At 38.9% G+C, this 12,121-nt stretch overlaps 1 protein-coding gene across 2 annotated transcripts in view; it reads right to left on the bottom strand.

Moving 5' to 3' along the window:
* Positions 1 to 12,121, bottom strand: part of LOC125452426 (XK-related protein 6-like) — a 452,844-nt gene that overhangs the window by 271,155 nt on the left and 169,568 nt on the right. The window lies entirely within an intron of this gene.

Below are 12,121 nucleotides of genomic sequence, written 5' to 3' on the forward strand. Positions count from 1 at the left end.
TTCCCTTCAAGATCATTAGAAGGTGCAACATTTGTGCAGAAATGAAGCAGATATAAAACCAAAAGTGTGTAAATTCCAATGATGCTATTTAGAGCATTAACATTGCTTTCTACTGCAATCGCACATAAATAATTTGGTTGCAATATAAGCTTTACCTTAATCTTTTGTTTATCTCCTGAGGTGATGAGTGGTTTGGAGTTTTTCCATTGTAGTTAACATTATCTGTATTGGCACAGAGCATTACGATTTATTGTAGCATTATTAGTACAGTGCTAATGTCAGACCAGCCCTTTGTTTACACCACTAGTAATACTCTCGGATTAATCTATATATACTAAATGCAGCCAAAAGACTTGCACTTCCTGCATTATGTTGCCAGTTGTCAAATTACATGGAGCTTAGAAACACTGGAGTTCCACAAATTTGTGTTTACGTGATTTTGTCAGCTTTGTAGAACTGGAAGATTTCAAAAGTGGTTATCCATGCCTGGCCACTTAAACTTCATGAATAAAGATCGTTCAATCTCTCATGTTTTGCAACTTCTATAAAATTGCATTGGCACCTTTCTAATTAATAATGTGACTGGGAATTTTGGTTGAGTTTGTGAAAATTAGACTTTTTTAAAAAATTAGTATCAACTTTCTGTTTCGATGCCTCTCCTGGAAGATTGTGAGCATGCATAAGTGTAGCACATGTCTATATACCTGGTGAATAGGGCAGGCTAACTGTGGCAGATTGTCTTCTCCTACATTTCTTTTAGTTTGTTTGTATATTCTTCTTAATTTGTTAATCTGGCTAATTGATCTTTTAAAATTATGCTTAATCATGAGCTTGCTATTAATCAGAAGATTGTCCATCTGGCAGATACAACATTCAGATTTGCTAGCAGGAGTAAATACAGATCTGTTTTGGCACATAAGTTCTTCTGAATTGAAACTGTTTGAATTAAGATCACCCACATAGTATTGTAAACATAGTTAATAAGGCTAAATCTTTTGCCAGCAGCACTTGCCAAGTTTGGAAGAAGATTTAAGAGGATTTATGTACTCAAAGGCTGCCCTAACATTTAGTCTAAACTTTCTATCATTACCATCTATTTGCATTAATACTTAGAGTCATATAGCATGGAAACAGACCCTTCAGTCCAACCAGGCCACACCTACCATGTTCCCAAACTATATCAGTCCCAGCTGCCTGTGCTTGGCCCATATCCCTCCAAACTGTTCCTATTCATATGGTTACCCAAATGTCTTTTAAACATTGTATCTGCACCTGCATCCACCACTTCCTCTGGCAGTTCATTACACTTCTGCTTCATTTGAGCTAGTTCAATTTTTACCAATAGGGTTAATAGCAAGGGTGCTGTACAATGCATTAGGGCTTATTCTCTGCTGTATTACTAGTATATTAGAAGCATGAAAGATAGAATCATAGAATCCCTACAGTGTTAAAGCTGGTCATTCCGCCCATCAAATCTACACTGACCCTCTGAAGAGCATCCCTTCCAGACACATCCTATACCTGTAACCCCCTATTTCCCATGAGTAACCCACCTAGCCTGCACATTCTTAAATACTATGGGCAACTTTGTATGGCCAACTTAGTTAACCTGCACATCTTAGGGCCCTGAGAGGAAACCGGAGCACCCAGAGAAAACCAGCACGGGCTTGGGAAGAATGTGCAAACTCCACATAGACACTTCACTGAGGGTGAAATCGAACCTGGGTCCCTAGCACCATGAGGCAACAGTGCTAACCAATGGCGCTGCCCATAGGATATCATCAGGATAACTGCCATACCACTAGGAGGGTGAGGTAATAAAGTTAGCATTGTGTCTTTTACACTTTGTGCATCTTTCTTTAATTGAGATAGAACCATGTATAAATCTTTAAGCTGTAACTGCCTAACAATTGTAATCTGATCTCTTTATTTCTTTAGGGCCAGTTCCCTTAATGCAATTTCTCATGCACAAGTCTACCTGAAAAAGGCTGGATCATAATAGAAAAATGCAAATAGTTAGATATACCAAGATGCTAATCAAATAAGTCCTCCTTTATCTTGGCTAATGGCCATACTATATTAGCCGTATCAATAACATGAATACAAAAATAGCACAAAGGCTTTATACTGCACTAAGTGGCTCCTATCTTGGCTTTATCAAGTCATACTGTCATTTTATAAAGTTAAAATCAGAACTATAATAGAAAACTAGCCACTTACCTAAATGGGAAGTCTGACACTGCAACATTCAGCGGGCTCAACATAAGATCATACAAGTTAGAAACAGGATTATGCCATTCGGCCTTCAAGCTTGATCCACAGTTTAATAAAATCTTGGATGATCTGATTTTAAACTTAATCCACGGCCTTGACAATCCCTGATAACCTTTCACTCCCATGCTCAACAAGAATCAATGTCTCGCTTCAAAGCCATTCAAAGATTCAGCTTCCTTTGTTTTAGGAAGCACTTGAAAGTTCAACTTTTGGTCCTCTGAAAAAAAATTGTTTGCCCTAATCTTTGTCTTAAATGGGCAGCCATTCTCTATAGTTGAAAATAAAGAATCTGAAAATTCATGTCAGAGACGGGTAGCAGAAATAAAGAAATAGGTGGGGTGACATGGTGGCTCAGTGGTTAGCACTAGTGCCTTTCAGAGCCAGTGACCTGGGCTCAATTCTAATCTCAAGTGACTATCTGTGTGGATTTTGCACATTCTCCCAGTTTCTGCTTGAGCTTCTGCCAGGTGCTTCAGTTTCCTCTCACAGTCCAAAATTAGACAGGTTAGGTAGATCAGCCATGCTAAATTGTTTGCAGTCTCCAAGGATTTGTAGGCTAGGTAGATTAGCCATGATAAATGTGGGGTTACAGGGATAGAACAGGGGGCTGCCTTTGAGTGGGATATACTTCAAAGGGTCAATGCAGACCTGATGGGCCAAGATGCCTCTATGTGCACTGCAGGTATTCTATGGTTCTGGGTCTCAAAATTGATCATTTTCTTCTGTGAGAACTTCTTTCCAGTGTATTTTTTTGGTTGTTCACGAACTTTACTGCCAAATAGTGCAAATATAATTGTCACTTACAGGTAGTTCTCCTATAACGCGGCAATTGAATTCTTGCGTGACCTCATGCTATAGAAAGTAGCACTTTGAAAATTGCCATAGAAAATCGCTACTAAAAAAATCACTATACCTGTACAGCAGAAAGCTCACGGTATCCAAGCAGCACCCACTATTCATCAATCACATTATAGCCAATACACAATTTTTTTTTAACTCAGAAGAAAGTCACAAAATTACAAAAACGGGAATCTTGGCATGACTGTCAGGTAAGGACATTGGCTGCAGTTCTCAACTTGTCAAACTGCAATAGTGATTGAATGCAGTTTCTAACCTTCACCAGCTCCTCCAATGCATTGTTAATTACACTATGTTATTAGTACGGCTTATTAAATATTGGGAATGGTTATTACAGCTGATTATAAGTTTGGTTTGAATTGAACATCTTCAGTAATAGATGTTGGCCATCAAAACTGTTTGTTGTGTGCGAGCATGGGCAGAACAAAACCCATCTCTTTGGGCAGGGTTCCAGGAAAGGAAAGCTTATACCCAGTTTTTATATTTGTTCAAAACCAAACCTATAATTGTTGCAGCTGGAACCTTGACAGAGCAGAATCACCTTGAATATGACAGCAAGGATCATACTGAAAACATCAGAAAGATCAATACCTTCAATAGGTTAGTGCTGTGCCCAATTTCAAGGAGGAACAGGAAAAACAGAAAATACTTTAGATACTCAGCTTGCAAATATTTTGTTGGAGAGAAACATGGTTAACATTTCTGGTCAGTAATCTTTCTTTCTAAGGATTATTCTCCTGAAATATTAACTCTATTTCTCTCGCCAGAGAGGCTGCTTGACTTGCTGACTATTTCCAGCATTTCCATTTTGATTTCAAATTTCTAGCAGATGGGGTCTTAGTTGTATAAGGATTTGGTCAGACTGCATTTGGAATATCGTGAGCAGTTCTGTGCCCCATACCTCAGGAAGCAGGTCCACAGGAGGTTCACGAGAATAACCCCAGGAATGAAGGGCTTGTCATATGAGGAGCAGTTGAGGACTCTGGGTCTGTATGAATGAAATTTGGAAGGATGAGAGGGGATTTGATGCTGCAAGGTCTGTATACAGTGGATGCAAAGAAGGTGTTTCCACTAATTGGACAGACTAGGACCCAAGGCCACATCCTCACAGTAAGGGGTCAAATGTTTAGAACTGAGATGAGGCAGAATGATTTTCAGCCAGAGGGTGTTAAATTTGTGGAACTCATTGCTGCAGAGTGCTGTGAAGGCCAAATCTATTTAAGACAGCAATAAATAGATTCTTGATTGGTAAGGGGATCAAAGGTTACAAGAGATGGCAAAAGAATGGGGTTAAGAAACATATCAGGCATAATTGAACGGTGGAGCAAACTTCATGGCCCAAACAATCTAATTTTGCTCCTTTATCTCATGGTCTATTATCTGCAGCATTTTGCTTTTGTGTTAATGGAACAGCAGACAGCTAAAATTTTGTGAACATGCAGGCACTTTATGAATTCTTCCAAGGCTCTACCGTGATCCTCCATGTGCCATAGCTTTTGGTAAGCAAAAGCAGGAATATCAAGAGGAAAATCCAATATGGATCCAAGCTGCACCCCCACAGCCCAAACACCATTTGCATATGGTATACAGAGACGGAGAATAATTGAATCCAATGGAGGAGAGAAAGAAAAATCCCAGTCACCATGGTGGGGCAGCTGACCAAAGTGACCAACGTTCTTCAACATATTCTCAGGCTAGATGGCACATCTGGAGTCTTCCAATGATGTGAACACATTAAAGCACATTTCTGTTGTAAATCAATTCAAATGCATTCTATGATAGTCAACTATTGATTACTGTGGAATAACTCATTAAAATTTATGATTAACATAAAGATTTAGTAGCCCATTATAATTCGATGAGGATTCTCATATGAAACAATAGAGCAGTGTAGCCAATGTAACCATTGTGGAGAGTGTCTGAACATAAGCCATTAGCTAAGAGGGAAATCTTCTATAATGCTAAAATTGTACATTCAAAAACTGGTGATGATGGAATCCTGAAACAAAAACATAAAATACAGTATTGCAAATATTCAATGAGTCAGGCAGCATTTGTGGAGAGAGAAAGAGAGTTATGTTTCAAGTCAAGGACCTATAATTAGGACCCTCCCATATATTTGTCTATAGCACATGGGAACATATGGAAAAGGTGAGTTGGTTCTAACTACATCACTTTTGAGAAGAGTTCCTTGGTTCTACAAAAACAGCATGAAAACAATGACAAGAGATTAAAGATTAAAGAAATCTGAACCTGGACATTTTGCAAACAGAAAACCTGAGAGGATTACGTAAACCAATCATCAATAAGTGTAGTAGGATTTTTAAAATGTGATCTTCATTGAATGCAACGAGGATAAAATGCATAAAATCATTAAATTCAGTTTTAGCTTAAGTTCCAATTGTCAAATTGGATGGACTACATTACATGCTTCCTGAATTACTACAGCTTCATTGCCCCATGTCTAAAAATTAATATATAATATTTAACAATACGATCATTTTGTGATATCACAACAACTCCTTCCATTCTCTCCTTGTGCAATGTGTGCCAGAAATAAGGGTACACATTAAGTATGATTTTTATGGGTTATTTTAAATGATAGGAAGATTATGAGAATATGTGCCTGAATTTCTGACATTGCTTCTGGCAGGTGAGCCCCCTGTGACAAAGGCGTCGTGGGTTCTTGTGTTGGGGGTTGGAGAGAGCGGATACAGGGGGGTAAGAAGGCAGGACAGGAATTGGCTTCCAGCAGACAACTTTCCCAAATTTCAATCCCTTGGTCAGACAATGATTGCCTTTTTGATTTGAGTGACCCCCACCTCCATCTGCATGCATTGCTGTGCATGCCACATGATACTGGGTTAATCCAAGTGGTGATGGTGTGAGATTTTGAAGAATTCGACATTTGGGCAATTACAGGCCTCAAATGGCAACAGCTTGAACATACCATCCAGAAGTTTGGAACTTTGCCATCCAGAAGTTCATTCTAGTGGAGGTGGAAAGGTATATCAGCGCGCTGTCTACTTAGCTACCCTTCCTAACTTAAAGCTCATCATTATAAATTGCAAGTTTTCCTAATCCAGAGTGAGAGAGAATATGTGGCACTTCACAAAAAAATTAAAAATAATATAGTTATCAGGTTGAAAATAAATGGTAACAATGTTTATTCCCACAATCAACACTGCAAGAATTTAAGGGAAATCCCCACAGTTTTTGTCACAATTTTCCACTATAAGAGTGATGAAATGTTGTCTGTGTTGGCTGCTATGGGAAGGATAGGAAAGGAGGCAACAAAGTGGTGGGGGGTTTGGCGTTTTTGATTAAGGAATACATTTACTGCTGTAACTAGAGAAGATATTTCTGAAAAATCATCCAGTGAAATAAATGGGTAGAAATTAGAAATAAGAAGGGAAAGATCACCTTGATGGAATTGCACTATAGGGAAATCGAGAAACAAATATGTATGGAGATCTCAGAAATATGTAAGCATAATAAGGTTGTATTAATGGGGCATTTTAATTTTCCAAGCATTGACCAGGGCTACAATAGTGTTAAAGATTTGTGAAGAATTTGACGAAAGTGTTCAAGAAAATTTTTTTAGTGTTATGTGGATGCTCTTGCTAGAGAAAAGGTGAAATTAGCCTGCCTTTTGGGCAATAAGGCAGGACAAGTGACTGAAGTAAAAGTGTGGGAACACTTTGGGTCTGGCGATCATAATGCTATTAGTTTCAAAATGGTTAAGGAAAAGGATAAGCCTTACATAAAAGTTATTTTTAAAAATTGGAATAAGGCAAATTCTAATGGTATGAGACAAGAACTTTCAAAGTTTTTTGATTGGAGTAGACAGTTTGGAGGTAAGAGGACGTCTGACAAGTGATGGCAAGAGTTCAGAGGCATTATGTTCCTATTAGAGTGAAGGATAAGGCTGGTAAGATTAAGGAACAATGGATGAATAAAGACATTGAAGTTCTAGTCAAGAATAAAAGAGAATCTTATTATAGATATAGTCAACTCGGTTCAATTGAATCCCTTAATCAACATAAACAGTGTAGGAGCATTCTTAAGAAAGAAGTCAGGAAGGCAAAGAGGGGATATGAGATAGCATTGGCTGGTAGGGTTAAGGATAATGCAAAAAGATTCTACAAATACATTAAGAGCAAGAGGGTAACCAGAGAGATGGTAGGGCCTCTTAAAGATCAAGGAGGTCAACTTTGTGTTAAATCCAAGAGATGGGAGAGACTCTAAATGAATATTTTGTGTTAGTTTTTATTGTGGGAAAAGAAACTGAATCTAGAGAACGCAAAGAAATATTCTTTGATGTTTTTAAAACAGTTCCCATTACAGAAGAGGAAGTTCAGGAGGTCTTAGTAAATATAAAGGTGAATAAACCTTCGGGACCTGATCTAATGTATCCCAGAAAACAAAGGAGGAAGTTACAAGACTTCTTGTAGAAATGTTTGCATCATCCATAACTACAGGTGAAGTGCCTGATGACTGGAAGGTGATTACATTGTACCTTTCTTACCTTAAGAAAGGTTGTAAGGAGAAATTGGGGAATATAGACTTGTGAGTCTAACTTCGGTTGTGGGTAAATTGTTGAAGGTAATTATGAGAGATAGGATTTATTGGCATTTAGAGAAACAAGAATTGATCAGGGATAGTCAGCAAGGCATTTTTGTGAGGAAAATCATGTCTCACAAACTTGGTAGAGTTTTTTGAGTGAGTTACCAAAAGGATAGATGATGGCAGAGCAGTAGAAGTTGTTGATGTGAATTTTAGTAAAGCCCTCCATGAGGTTCCACATGGTAGGGTAATTAGTAAAGTTAGGTCACATGGGATTCAGGGTGAGTTTGCCCACTGGATACATAATAGGCTTAACTGTAGAAGACAGAGAGTTGTGGTGGAGGGTTGCTTTTCAGATGGGAGTCCTGTCACCAGCAGTGTTCCGCAGGCATCGGTTCTGGGTCCTCTTTTGTTTGTCATTTATATAATTGATTTGGATAAGAAGTAGAAGGCATGGTTAGGAAGTTTGGGAATGACACCAAAATTGGTGGCATAATAGACTGTGGAGATGTTTTTCTAAGATTACAAAAGGATCTTGATCAAATGGGTCAATCTGGATAAATGTAAGGTATTGCAGCTTAGTGAAACAAACAAGGGGAGATACAATTAATATGAACTTGGTAGTCTTGTAGAACGGAGGGTCCTGGGGTGCTGGTACATAATTCTTTGAAGTTTGTGTCACATACAAACAAGGTAGTTAAAAAGGCATTTGGCACACGCGGCTTCACTGCTCAGTCCTTTGAGTCTAGCAGTTGGGAAGTCATGTTGAGGTTGAGAACATTGGAGAGGCCTCTTCTGGAATACTGTGTCCAGTTCTGGTCGCCCAGTTACAGGAAGGGTATTATTAAGCTGGAAAGCGTTCAGAAGAGATTTACCAGGATGTTGCTGAGTATAGAAGGTTTAAGTTATAAAGAAAGGCTGGATAGGCTGAGGTTGTTTTCACTGGAATGTGGGAGGTTGAGAGACGACCTGATAGAAGTTCATAAAGTAATGAGAGGTATAAATAGAGTTAATGGTAGTTCACTTTTACTTCAGATGGGGTATTTCAAGATGAGGGGGCACACTTTTAAGGTGAGAGGAGAAAGCTTTAAAAAAAACATCACAGACAAATATTTTACATGGGGGTGGCTAATGCGTGGAATGAACTTCCCAAGGAAGTGGTGGGTATGGGTACAATTACAATGTTTAAAAGGCATTTGGATAGGCAAATGAATAGGAAAGGTTTGGAGGGAGGTGGGCCAGGGTTAGTCATGTGGGACTAATTTAGTTCGGGATTATGTTTGGTATGGACTGGTTGGATCGAAGGGTCTGTTTCCATGCTGGATGACTCTATGACTGGACAACTGATAATTCTGATGTGTTAGAGGAAGACCACATTGGAACTCAGCAAGGCAGATGAAGAATCGGGTTGGCTGAGTTGTATGAAGTTCACTCATCTTAGCAACAGGAAAATGATTGGTACAATTTTGCAAGCGGTAGAGGAAGATTAGGGTGGGTGAGTGGGAGGGATAGCAAAAGAAATTTGTTCCTGCGACTGATCCAGCAAACAAATTGTGCTGGAAAGTACATCTGGAAAAGCTTCATGTGATATCTCTTCCCACGGGTGGTTTCTTCCTCCGTCCTTACAAATGGAAACATTTTTACTGGGTTGCCATCTGAATAACAACCTTTTAGAACAGCACTTGAGAGCAACTAACATACACAAACATATCCCTGTATGTATCAGCATTTTCTCATGAGGAGGAAGAAACAAAAATGTCTTAAAGAATTCAAAAAGAAGCTGCTTAACAGGTACAAAACTTAGTACTGTAAAGGAAGTGACTGAAGAAGAAAATGTGTTAGTTAAATTTAGAAGTTTAATTAATGAAAATAAAATATTTTATGTAGGATTTGAATAAGTATCAAGATCTAATGAGTAAACATTGTTTGGAAGCATGGGACTCAAACTGACCTCTGTTTGATGGTCCAGCTACTGGAATGTAGCCGAATGTCTGTTACAAGAAAAGACAATAAGACCGGTGAATCTCAAGCATTCATAAAAGTGACGGTTGCAAAATAAGACATACTATAAATGATAGTTTTTTGTGGGCAAATGATGAATAATGAAAGTATGTTCAATAGCCACAAAGACAAATTGTTTGTTGTAAAAATCATCACATGTTGGAGGCTTAGGGGTGACCTCATAGAAGTTTATAAAGTCATGAGAGGCATGGATGGAATAAGCAGACAAAGTCTTTTCCCCGGTGTTAGGGAGTCCAAAGCTAGGTGGCAAAGGTTTAAGGTGACAGGGGAAAGATTTAAAAGGGACCTAAGGAACAACTTTCTCATGCAGAGAGTGGTGTGTGTATGGAATGAGCTGCCAGAGGAAGTAATGGAGGCTGGCACAATTACACCATTTAAAAGGCATTTGGATGGGTGTATGAGTTGGAAGGATTTAGTGGGATATGGACAAAATGCTGTCAAACAGGACCTGATTACTTTAGGATATCTGATCAGCATGTGCGAGTTGGGCTGAAGGGTCTGTATCCATTCTGTATGACTCTATGACATACACACAGCAATTAGGTCAATCATCTTAGGACATAAAAGGCTTGAGTTTTCCAACAACTCCCTTGAAGTTTGAGACAAAGATACACTAAAGAAATTACATGGGCTTCTGAGTATAGTTTTCTTTAAACCTTGCTCTTTTGAATATCCAAAATGTTTTTTTAAAAATAGATTTAAATATTGCAAATTCATTTGAGGTAGAATAGTTCTGTTATAACTAACATTCATTATTGAGAGAATGCAGTTTTGGATATTTTTCTTAGCGTGGTAATTAATATAAGTGAACTAATTGTCTTAAAGTAGCACCTCCTTCTACAATACAGTCTTCATTACATTAATATAATCTAAAAGCAATTTTTCAAAAAATATTCATCAGCAATTATAAAAGATTTGTAGTCTCACATCCTCACAAGCCCATACATTGAAAAAAAAAATCCTTGCTGAGTGCTGATATTGGTAAGCTTATAAAACAATTGTTTCTGTCAGAGCATGCCTGGAGATATATTCTACTGAGTTAAGTTTTCCAGTTTGCAAAATCTTAGGTGGGCAGATATTTCATTATAGAACTTAAAAGTATGCACAAACTTTATTATATTTATAAAAACACACATGCAATATTGTGTGCAAGTAAACAAGGATGCATATTCTAAAAAAATTCACTGGAAGTACACTGCTGCCTTAACAAGATCTTAGGAGAATTGCAGAAAGAAAACATTCAGAGCATCAAGCAATACTTCCTTGATTTGAACAGTTTAAGCCTTGAGGAATTCTAGGATAACTTCTTCAATAAATTATATTAACTGAAAGCTATCTGATCTTTCAGTCACTGCATCAAATACTCAACTTATAAACAACTGATCTGATTGATAAAAGCTTAGAGGCACCATCATATCTGGCAAATAGCCACTGATTTCATCCCATTGAGAAATTGAGAAGACACAGCAAGCACCAAGCCGGATCCTCACATTCAGCCTTACAAAATCTTTAGAGTCATCAGGACAGCATCCTCTCAGCACATTATACAAAAATTATCATGAAGAAAGGGCATGCTGAATATAATACAGCCCGTTATAAACATGCATTCCAGACCTTATGCAACGAGGCATGATGGTTCAGTGGTTAGCACTGCAGCCTCGCAGCGCCAGGAACCTGGGTTTGATTCCAGCCTCGGGTGACTGTCTGCGTGGAGTTTGCACATTCTCCACACGTCTGCGTGGGTTTCGTCCGGGTGCTCCGGTTTCCTCCCACAGTCTAAAGATGTACAAGCTAGGTAGATCGGCCATGCTAAATTGCCCATAGTGTTCAGGGGTGTGTGGGTTATAGGGAGATGGGTCTTGGTGGGATGCTGCAAGGGGCTATGTGGACTTGTTGGGCCGAAGAGCCTGTTTCCACGCAGTACGGTATCTAGTTTAATCTAAATAGGTGCCTGACTTATAGTTATAGATATTGCACTTAGACAAATGGAAGGAATACTTAAAGCAAACTTTGTACCTATAGCACCAAGTGTCAGAAATATATTGAAAGGAAAGAGTAATGTTTGAACTGTTCCATTATCCCATGGTATAAAGTGAAATGTTGCAGGCTTAACCAATGATTCTCAGTTTCGGGCCTAAACCCTTCATCAGAAATGGGGGAGGGGGAGAGGGTTTTGAAATAATAGGGAGAGAGGGGGAGGTGGATCGAAGAGGGATAGAGGAGAAGATAGGTGGAGAGGACACAGACATGTCAAAGAGACGGGAATGGAGCCAGTAAAGGTGAGTGTAGGTGGGGAGAGGTCAGTCCGGGGAGGACAGACTGGTCAAGGGGGCAGTATGACGCTAGTCGGAAGGAAATGAGGGTGCGGCTTGAAGTGAGAGGAGGGGATAGGTGAGAGGAA

This window comes from Stegostoma tigrinum, chromosome 4 (genome assembly GCF_030684315.1).
Source record: "Stegostoma tigrinum isolate sSteTig4 chromosome 4, sSteTig4.hap1, whole genome shotgun sequence".
Classification (NCBI taxonomy): domain Eukaryota; kingdom Metazoa; phylum Chordata; class Chondrichthyes; order Orectolobiformes; family Stegostomatidae; genus Stegostoma; species Stegostoma tigrinum.